The sequence below is a fragment of the Schistocerca piceifrons genome, chromosome 1, assembly GCF_021461385.2.
Source record: "Schistocerca piceifrons isolate TAMUIC-IGC-003096 chromosome 1, iqSchPice1.1, whole genome shotgun sequence".
Classification (NCBI taxonomy): Eukaryota; Metazoa; Arthropoda; class Insecta; order Orthoptera; family Acrididae; genus Schistocerca; species Schistocerca piceifrons.
The window spans coordinates 275412158-275424180 of NC_060138.1; the positions used below are offsets into that span (position 1 = coordinate 275412158).

At 39.7% G+C, this 12023-nt stretch overlaps 1 protein-coding gene across 3 annotated transcripts in view; it reads right to left on the reverse strand.

Moving 5' to 3' along the window:
• LOC124801151 (putative tRNA (cytidine(32)/guanosine(34)-2'-O)-methyltransferase) overlaps positions 1-12023 on the reverse strand; it is a 77606-nt gene that overhangs the window by 1024 nt on the left and 64559 nt on the right. The window lies entirely within an intron of this gene.

Here is a 12023-nt window from a genome sequence, read left to right on the forward strand (position 1 = left end):
GTCATAGTTAATACTAATTAAAACTGAAGGTAAAATAATAAAAGAATCACTCCCTCATTCTTGAAAAAAACTGTTTAATTATTTCCTACCAACTCTTCTGAATATGTTATATCACATTCTGATTAAAAATTGGACCATCTACATTTACGTTCTCCAACCACCAAGAAGTGCACTGGAGAGGATAAATCCTGTTGTACCAGTTATTAGGGTTTCTTCCTGTTCCATTCATGTATGGAGCATGGGAAGAATGATTGATTGACTGCATCTGTGTGTGAAGTAATTAATCCAAACTTATCCTCATGATACATGTGTGAGCAATATGTAAAGGGTTGTAGTATATTTCTAGTATCATCATTAAAAACCAGTTCTTGCGACTTTGTTAACAGACTTTCTTGGGATAGTTTATGTCTATTTTCTAGAGACTTTTGTCCACTTCTGTCAGTATCTCTGTGTCACTCTCCCACGGATCAAACAAACCTGTGACCATTCATGCTGCCCTTCTCTGTATAGTATATGTTCAATATCCCCTCTTGGTCCTACACACTTAAGCAATATTCTAGAACTGGTCACATGAGTGACTTGTAACCAACCCCATTTATAGACTGACTGCACTACCCCGGTACTCTACCATTCTACCAATAAACTGAAGTCAACCACCTGCTTTACCCACAACTGAGCCTATGTAATCATTCCATTTCATATCCCTACAAACTGCTACATCCAGGTATTTGTATGAGTTGGCCGATTCCAACAGTGGCTCACTGATGTTATAGTGATAGGATACTGTAATTTTTTTGTTTTATGAATTGCATCATTTTACATTTCTGAACATTAAAGCAAGTTGCCGATCTCTGCACCACTGTGAAATCTTATCAACATTTGACTGAACATATATGCAGTTCCCAGAATGAGATTTTCACTCTGCAGCGGAGTGTGTGCTGATATGAAACTTCCTGGCAGATTAAAACTGTGTGCCCGACCGAGACTCGAACTCAGGACCTTTGCCTTTCGCGGGCAAGTGCTCTACCATCTGATCTACCGAAGCACGACTCACGCCCGGTCTCACAGCTTTACTTCTGCCAGTATCTCATCTCCTACCTTCCAAACTTTACAGAAGCTCTCCTGCGAACCTTGGAACCTTGGAAGGTAGGAGACGAGATACTGGCAGAAGTAAAGCTGTGAGACCGGGCGTGAGTCATGCTTCGGTAGATCAGATGGTAGAGCACTTGCCCGCGAAAGGCAAAGGTCCCGAGTTCGAGTCTTGGTCGGGCACACAGTTTTAATCTGCCAGGAAGTTTCATATACGCAGTTTCTTTCAGGTACTGAGTTACAGATATCTGAAAAAAATCAGAAGTTACAATTAATACTGTGTGGAAGGCCATCAACATAAAACATAAACAGCAAGCATGCCAAAACACTTCCCTGGGGCACACCAGAAAGCTACTTCTGCATCTGACAATGACTCTCCATACAACATAACGTGTTGTGCCCTCCCTACCAAAATGTCTTCAAACCAGTCACCAATTTCACTTCATACCCAATATGATCATACTTTTGACATTAAGTGTAGGTGCAGTACTGAATCAAACACTTTTTGGAAATCAAGAAATAATGCATCTACCTGACTGCCTTAATCCAAAGCTTTCAGTATGTCATGTGAGAAAAGTGCGAGTTGGGTTTCACATGATCGATGTTTTCGGAATCAATGCTGGTTGGCATTGAGGAGATCATTCTGGAGATCATTCTGTCTAAGACACCTCACTATGTCTGAGCTCAGAATATGTTCTAAGATTCAACAACAAATTGATGTTAAGGATACTGGTTGGTACTTTGTGGATTGCTTATGCTACCCTCCTTGTAGACTGGTGTGACCTGTGCTTTTTTCCCAAGAACTGGGCTCAACTTTTTGTTCAAGGGATCTATGACAGATTACAGTTAGAAGAGGGGCTAACTCAGTCATAAATTCAATAGAGAATCGGATAGGGATTTCAATGTGCCCTTGACCTTCATTTAATTTTAATGATTTCAGCTGTTTCTCAGTACATTGACACCAATACTTATTTCATTCATCTTTTCAGTGGTATGAGGATTAAACTGAGGCAGTTCTCTGCTTTGCTACCCTCAATTTGAGTTCCTGTCTCATTTTCTAGGGACTGTACATTAATTTTGGTGTCATTAACAGCCTTTATATATGACGAGAATTTCTTTGGGTTTTGTGAAATGTCATTTGACAATATTCTGCTATGGCTGAAGGCTTCATGCATTGTTCTCTTGACAGCCAAACGCTTTCCATTCAGCATCTCTCTAGCTATATCTGTATGCTTTGTTTTACACCTATTATGCATTAATCTCTGTTTCTTTAGAAATTTCTTTACAGTGACTGTATACCATGAAGGTTCCCTTCCATTATGAACTGCACTACTGGGTATATATCTAACCAGTGCATGATCAACTATTCTTTTAAACTTGAGCCATAGTTCCTCTACATGCTCCTGCCCTCTGCTGAAAGTTTCAAGTTCCTAACTGTGATATAACACTACTTCGGTAAACATTGTTGCTACAACAGCATCATGGTCACTGTACCATTTTTGATGCAGACATCCTTAAAGACATCAGGTCTATTTGTTGCCATTAGATCCAATATATTTTCATCATGCCTGGTTCCTAACTATCTGTTCTAGGTAGTTTTCAGAGAAGGCATTTAGTAATGTTTCACAGGATGCCTTATCACACCCACCACTAACAAAACTGTCATTTTCCCAATTGATTGTTGGATGATTAAAGTCACCACTGATGATTACAGTACAACTGGGAAACTTACATACAAGCAAACTGAGATTTTCTCTGTAGTTTCTGGTTACATCAGGGGGTGAGTCTGTGGGTGATAGAATGATCCAGTTATCATTTTATGAACACCCCTGATACTGGGTCTTGCCCAAACAGTCTCATGTGCAGCTTCAGTTTCTATCTTGGTGGATTTGTGCCTACTGTGACAAATACACCACCTCCATTTCCCAATTGCATATCCTTTCGATATACACTCAAATTTTCCCCAAAAATCTCACTGCTATCAATTTCAGGTTTCGACTGGCTTTCTGTATCTAGTATTATGTGAGCTTCACTGCTTTTCAGGAATGCCTCAAACCATGGCACTTTGTTGCAAATGCTTGGGCAGCTTACCATTAGGATTTTAATACTCTCGCATGTGGGAGGAATTTCTTTCGCTCTTACACTGAAGCTTCTGCGTTTCCTATGGCTATCGTTGTCTGGATTGAATGGACAGTCACCTAATCTAAAAACCATTTTGTGCACACTGCACACTGTCAGCTATCTGAGTAGCAGCTTCTTATGTGCAGCGTACACCTGACACATTTAGGGGGACCCTATGACACAAGTTCAGGAAGTCTCAGCCTAGCTCGTCACAGAACATTTGAAGTCTCTGGTTCATTCCTTCCACTCGATTCAGAACCAAAATGCCACAATCAGTTTTGGTGGCAAAGCTGCAAATTGTGAGCTTTGTTGAAACTTCATGATTCATTCATTTTCAAAGATACATATTTTCCAAACCATTACAGATACAAACATGACTGATGCATTAATAGAACCATAAACTCACCCATCAGCTGGCATCACACATGGAGTGCCATGACAAAATGGTGTCAAAACAAGAAAATAGTGTTTGTCCATGAGATGTTTACCTGTTACAACAATGCGGTATGTGTTCAGAAGGAATTATGGAAAAAAGACATGTAAATGGAGCATTGCGCTTTGGTGCAGACAGTTTAGGGGCACCGGATGTCTCTGTAAACAGAAAAGTACTGGTTGTCCAAGTGTGCCATATGCAGCTGTGGAGAGGATGAGGGAAAGTTTTGCATGTACCCCAAAAAAATCGGCAGTCCATGCAAGCCATGAATTTTGAATGCTACAGCAAACTGTGCAGTAGATTTTATGATAGCAATTATGTTTTATACTGTATTGTGTGCAGCCAGTGCAATAATTAGAAACAAGAAGATAATGGCTGGAGCCTTCAGTTTTGTGTCGCAATACAGTGAACACCTGAGGATGAACATTTAGCCTCCAAGCTGACGCTCACCGAGAAAGCAACCTTTCTTATCTGGAAAGGTTAATCAGCATACTGTGAATGTGGGGCACTGAAAATCCTCATGCAAAGTTACAGACGAGGCTGTATGGACCATTTTTCCTCTGTGAGTAGACTGTGAGAAGTATCTTGATACATTGCAGTTGTGGTTGTTCCCACAACTGATTGTTGATTTTGAGAATTTCATCTTCCAACAAGACGGGACCCCTCCGCCCCTCATTGGAGCATCGACATTCGTCACTATTTAAGCAATGAACTTATTATACATCACTAGATTGGGTATAATGTGAAGATAATGTGGTTCTGTTACTTTGCAGTCCTCCCCTCCCCCTCCAGAAGTGGCCTGACCTACATCTCATGACTTTTTCCTTTGGGGGTAGATTAAGGATGGTGTTTACGAACCCCCATTGCCAATAACTCTGGATGAGCTCAGAGGCTGCATTGATGCTGCTTTGATGCCCATCAACAGGAGTTTGCTGCATAATGTATGGAATGAACTTGATTATGACTTGGAAATGTGTCGTGTGACCAGAGGGCATTCACAGAACATTTGCAGAGTGCAAAATGCAAACTTGATGAGTTTATAGTTCTCTTCATTCATTGATCATATTTCTACATGTAATACTTTAGTAGCCTGGTACTTTGCAAGCCTCCCAACAGTGTATGGTGCATTGAGTACCACTATCATTTCCTCTCCTCTCTTTATTCAATTCCTGGTGCATGGAAGGAACAGCTGTTGGTGGCCCTCCATAAGAGCTCAAAGTTTAATGTCAAGGACATTTTGTAAGATTTTTGGGAGTAAGCAACATGTTACAAGACTGTAATTAGAATGAGTTCTTGTACTTTTAAGAAGGGTGTGCTTTCTTGGTTGCACATCACCTCTCAATGGGACTGGATGAATATTTCTGTAACAAAACATACTGCTCTTCTATATTTGCTCTATTAATCCTATATGGTAAGAGTCGTAGACCAAGTGATAGTACTCAAAAATCGATTGAATGAGCATTATCTTCACTGCCTCCTTTGTGGGCAGATTACATTTCCTTAAGATTTTTCCAGTTAATCTGACTGGTATCTGCCTTTGCTGTAATTAGTTTTATGAAGTATGACTATTTCACTTTAAATCACTCTGGATCCATACTTTTAGGTATTATATGTTTCTGACTGTTCAGTGATCTGTTGTCCATAATGAAGTCAAACCATAACGCATGATTCTACTCATTTAATTGCAATGCATTACATTCATTTATATTGAGGGTCAAATGGGAGTCCATAAACCAAGTACTGATTTTCTGCAGGTTTTCCCTTCCTGCATTTTGCTAAAATTCTGCTCAATTTCTCAGTGTGTGTTGGTAAACACATGCATTGGTGAAATATCAGGCTCTTCTTCACTGTCAATTTCATTTTTTTTTTTCCATACGTTGTGGACAGAAACTAAACAGAAGTAGTTGTTACTTTCACAGAACTTGAACTGCTTAGAATGCTTGTCGTCTTTGAATTTATGAATGACTTTTATTGTCTCAGTAAATTAAGTGATGGGATGAAAATTCCTAAAGAAAATAACTGATTAGCCATGCCAGCTCCCTGCAGACAATGTTTTCAAACCTCCAATCAAGTATTTGGTAGTAACTGCTGTTTTCCCTGTGTATGTTGTCAGATTTGACTATGACAGCTCTTGTAGTTCTGAATTTTTGCACCTGAAGTGTATTTGTGTTCCATAAATATTAAACAAGTATTTCAATACAAGACTTCTTCACATGCTGCCTAAGGGTTGTAACATTCCGGTCTTATGGTTACCACCCCTGCATTATGTAATACTAGACCAATGTTCTTATATCTCCAGCTGTAATTAAATTCAATTACTTTTTGATAATAGGAAAAAGGCTTTTAGAAGAATAATAGCAACACCAAACAATGGTAGTTACAATACCCTTTGTACCATAAGCAATCAAAATCAGATTCAGGAAATTAATATATGGAAAATGTTTAGATAAAAGAATAACACATTTTGTTCTCATCATCTGTAAATGGTACAAATTAAATCTCGAGCCTAATTAACAAAATACAGATAATGGATCATTTAGCATTGTTAGAATGCTTATTTCTACAATTTCAATATTAATGTGATTTTTATGTGTTTCGAAAATGACTTAAACTTGTTCTAGGAAAGTAGGGAATATTATAGAGTGTTTGATAATGTTGTTAAATTATTTCATATTATAAATCATGTTTTGTATTATTATAACCAGTAGTACATTGTAGGAAGAGTATAAGTACTGGGCCTCGAGTATTGTTAGGGTAGATGACCGTTAGACCCACTAGAGGACAGATATGTGAGTACAGTTGAGATAAGTTCTTGGTACATGATTCAGGTTTGGATTTACAATAGAGTAATTCGTGTGTTGGACATAGTCTAAAACAGCATATTAGAACAGTGCAGTGACGGATTATTTCGGATTTAATATCACAAAAGGCAGACTGATATGTGGCTTTATATTTGTACTTTGGTGAGTATTAATGCTGAACAATGCAATGGGCTTCACACATGCATTTCCACCAAATTACTGCAGCTGGACTATTAATATCACCAGTGTAGCATGTGCTACCATCGGTTAGCTGTAGTAGTAACAATGAGGCTTATTACACTGAATATTGATCATGAGCTCATAAGCTACAGGTTTTGAAGGGAATAAATCTACCTACTTACTTTACTTCAGTTGTGACCTACATTACTGTAGTGAAATCCATTATGGTATCCTGTATTTACTGAACAAGCATATTTGTGCTCATGTATGCAGTTGTCGAGGGACACTGAGGACAAGCTATTCACAGGTATTTAAACCATTTTTAACTACTCACTAACCTGTGGGACGTTACAGGGTGTACAAGTCAGTTTGACAAATTGTTGAATGAATGAATGAATGACCCATATGCTTCTTTTGTTTCTGCATGTATCTCTTTGAAGATATGCGACATTCCTTGGCATGCTCATTATGTGCAAAAATAAGTAAAAAAACCACAAACAGTTCCACCCTCCTAATATTTAAGTCACTAAAATGCTCCTTGTCCATGAGCATTATTTGTCTGCCAAGTAGGATTTGTCTGCCAAGTAGGTACAGGGTTACACACCACTCTACCTGTATGATATGTAACACCACATACATTGAGGTGACAAAAGTCATGGGATACCTCACAGTATTGTGTTGGACCTCCTTCTGCCAGTGTATTGCAGCAGCTCAACATGGCATGTACTCAATAAATCATTAGAAGTCCCCCCCCCCCCCCCTCCCAGCAGAAATACTGAACAGTGCTTCCTCTGTAGCCATCCATAATTGTAAAAGTGTTTTACGGGATGGTCTGGGCAGCCAAATTGTTTGCTCAAATTGTCCAGAATGTTCTACAAACAAAACGTGAACAATTGTGGCCTTGTGATGTGGCGTATTGTCCTTGAATGGCTGCAAATGGTCTCCAAGTAGACAAACATAACCATTTCTAGTCAATGATCTGCTCAGTTGAACTAAAGGACCCAGTCCATTCCATTTAAACATGTTTCACACCTTTATGGAGCCCCACCAGCTTGTGCAGTGCCTTGTTGACAATCTGGTTCCATGGTTTCATGAGGTCTGCACCACAGTCAAATCCTACCATCAGTTCTTACCAACTTAAATTGGAACTTGTCTAACTGGGCCACTGTTTTCCAGTTGTCAGATTTGGTCACAAGCCCAGGAGAAGCGCTGCAGGCTATCCTATGCTGCTAGCAAAGGCACTTGTATTGGTCATCTTCTGCCATAGCCCATTAATGTAAATTTCATCCCACTGTCCTAATGGATACATTTTCTGTATGCCCCACGTGGATTTCTGTAGTTATTTCATGCAGTGTTGCTTCCCTGTTAGCACTGACAACTCTCCACATACACTGCTGCTCTTGATTGTTAAGTGAAGGCCGTTGGCCACTGCATGGTCATAGTGTGAGGTAATGCCTGAAATATGATGTTCTTGGCATACTCCTGACACTGTGATCGGAATTTTGAATTCGCTAATGAGTTCTGAAAAAGAATATCCCTTACGTCTTGCTCCAGCTACCATTCTGGGTTCAAAGTCTGTTAATCCCCATTGTGAAGCCACAATCACTTCACAAAGCTTTTCACATGAATCACCTGAGTACAAATGACAGCTCTGCCAATGCACTACTCTCCAGCACCATATGTACACGATACTGCTGCCACCTGTGTATGAGCATATCGCTATCCCATGACTTTTGTCTCCTCAGTGTAACATGCAGTCAAGTCCAGCAGCATATGTATTTTTCTGCCAGTAAAATTTACAATTTGTTTAACTCTTATTCTTTTTTAACTGTAACTAATTTTTAAAATATTTTTATTAGTCCCATTTAGCTACATCCTATGCATAGTCCACGAGAAGAGGCCTTGGTTAGTTCTTTTAGAATTCTCATACATTTCTAGGAATGACTGGGATTCTGTAAACCAACAGATCTAACACAGCTGTGCAGGAAGGTAAATACTGTGACTTTAGAAATCACTTCATAATCTGAGTTTGGTTGGTTGGTTATCATGGTCTTCAACAGAAATTGTGTGTTTTGCTCAGAACTGTGCCAGTTTCTGTGCTGTCCTGCAGTCAAGGCAAATGAGAACAATTGCATAACAGAGTCAAAGGAGTCCTCAAACTTTCTTCTGTCACTTGCCCCCATTGCCCGTGTCTCAGGCTTCAGAAAAAGAATTGCTCAACACCTGATTCAGATTATGACATATTTTGCCTGGACACCTTCTCCACTCCCTCTCAGTAGTGATACATAAACACAGTTGTTGTGTTGTATATGGCCAGCACCTGTCCTCAGTTTTGTTGGTGAACAAAACCAGTAATGGTTTGCAGAGACCACATGTAGTGTCACATGGCAGAATGATTGTCCTACAACCTAATGAAAATGGCCATATTATGCTGTAGATGTGTTTATCTGTACTTCATATGTGGACCTAAATGTGACAGTCAGAATAATAAAAATGCCATTTTGTCCACCACAGAAGAGAAAAAGTCAGAAAATTCAAGCTTGGAAAACATTTCATTTCTAGAAATTGGTATTTTCTTGATTCTGATGGAGAGCACCTTGAAATCATGAAGTCATGAGTTCTGTAACACACTTGCCAAGGCTACATAATATGCCAAACTTGGGAGATGGGGATGGCCTAGATACAATCATAGGCTCTTAAATGTCAGCTGTACTGGCTAACGTGAGGGTGTTTTTTTTTTTTTTTTTTTTTTTTTTTTTTTATTTGCCACATTCATCTGGCCAAATGTAGGGACTGGCATGTACTTTACACAAACATTTACAGCTTTAAAAATACATTTGGTGAAAGCTTGGATCATACCGGTTGATAATGAAATACAGACGACAAGTAAAATGGAATCAATGCATTAATCTGATCAGTGTGGAGTTTTGTAGGCAAAAGATGTGATCAAAGTTTAAAAAGAATGTTCTAATGTTTATTTCATGTTTCTTCACTTTGAGGAGTATTAATGATCTATTTTGCTACTTGTCATTGATGTCCAGCAGAATTTCCTCAGTAATTCTGAGTTTTTATATTTCAGCTTTTTAATATGCAGTGCTATCGTAAAATTATTTGCAAATATGAATTTTTTTTGTGATCGTTATGTAGCTTTATTTCCTAACTTGATAGATTCCCAACATTTAATACAGTTTAGAATCATTAACTCAAGAAACATATAATCCATAATCATATTAACAATATGAATAGATCTACTTTGCACATCCTGATGAAATATGGCTACCTCTTAAGTATTAAAGGTATCTACCTTTAAAAGTATTTAGTAGACAACAATTACTCCTGTGGGATACGATGGATGTTCTGTTTCTCCTGCAAGATATAGTGCTTGGGACATGACATGTTTTCAGTCTTATGGAAGCAGTAACAAAAAATAGTATTTTTTTAGGATCTTGCCTCCTCTTGCATAAATCTCTGCGGATGCCCATGGATCTCTGTAGGAATACCAGCACCATCTGCATCTACACAGGTACCCTGCAAGCCACTGCATGGTGTGTGGCGGATGGTACCCTGTCCCACTCGCAAACAGAATGAGGGAAAAACGACTGTCTATATAGGGTGATTTTTTCCACCATGTACAAACTATGGATTGATCAATGAGAGAATACGGAATAAAAAAGGTCTAATGACTTACATCCAGAAATGCATGGTTTCCAAGCTAGAAACCATTTATTCAATGGAAAATGGAAATGTCGTGTGATTAGGGCCTCCCGTTGGGTAGACCGTTCGCCTGGTGCAGGTCTTTCGATTTGATGCCACTTCAGCGACCTGCGTGTCAATGGGGATGAAATGATGATGATTAGGACAACACAACACCCAGTCCCTGAGCGGAGAAAATCTCCGACCCAGCCGGGAATCGAACCCCGGGCCCTTAGGACTGACAGTCTCTCACGTTGACCACTCAGCTACCGGGGCGGACATTTATTCAATCATACATTGTTACAGAGACTGCGATCTAATATTTACATCTACATCTACATCCATACTCCGCAAGCCACCCAACGGTGTGTGGCGGAGGGTACTTTGAGTACCTCTATCGGTTCTCCCTTCTATTCCAGTCTTGTATTGTTCGTGGAAAGAAAGATTGTTGGTATGCCTCTGTGTGGGCTCTAATCTCTCTGATTTTATCCTCATGGTCTCTTTGCAAGATATACGTAGGAGGGAGCAATATACTGCTTGACTCCTCAGTGAAGGTATGTTCTCGAAACTTCAACAAAAGCCCGTACCGAGCTACTGAGCGTCTCTCCTGCAAAATCTTCCACTGGAGTTTATCTGTCATCTCCGTAATGCTTTCGCGATTACTAAATGATCTTGTAACGAAGTGTGCTGCTCTCCATTGGATCTTCTCTCTCTCTCCTATCAACCCTATCTGGTATGGATCCCACACTGGTGAGCAATATTCAAGCAGTGGGTGAACAAGTGTACTGTAACCTACTTCCTATGTTTTCAGATTGCGTTTCCTAAGGATTCTTCCAATGAATCTCTGTCTGGCATCTGCTTTACCGATGATCAACTTTATATGATCATTCCGTTTTAAATCACTCCTAACACCTACTCCCAGATAATTTATGGAATTAACTGCTTCCAGTTGCTGACCTGCTATATTGTAGCTAAATGATAAAGGATCTTTCTTTCTATATATTCGCAGCTCATTACACTTGTCTACATTGAGATTAAATTGCCATTCCCTGCACCATGCGTCAATTTGTTGCAGATCCGCCTGCATTTCAGTACAACTTTCCATTGTTACAACATGCTATACCATGCAGGCACAATTACATTATGTGTTGAAAATGGTTTCCATGTGCATCACCACATGCTTGTCGTGTACACGCCGTAGCATGTTCTGTCTCTCATGTTCACATTGAACAGGCTGCGTTCGAACTGTGTCAAAGGCATTATGAATATGCTGCTCCAGTTTATCCACATCTGAAATTGGCTCTGTGTACACAATACTTTTGAGATGGTCCCACAACCAGAGATCACATAGGTTGAGATCTGGTGACCAAGCAGGTCATGCAACTGGACCCTCTCATCCGGGAAGACATGACTGAAGTGCGCCCAAATGTTAACTGTGAAGTGGGTTGGAGCACCATCATGTAGCAGCCAGATAACCCTTCAAGTCATCAATGGTGCTTTTTCCAGCAGGAGAGACAAAGTCACCAGCAAGAAAAGCTGAATGATCCAGCTTGTTAGGCAACGTGGAAGGAATACTGGTCCCAAAATATGGTTGCTAATTATCCTGGCCCACAAATTCCAGCTGCACTGATGCAGATGATTTGCTGTCACCCTACCTTAGAGGTTCTGCATACTGTCCCACAGATGACTGTTATGAAAGCTGAAGA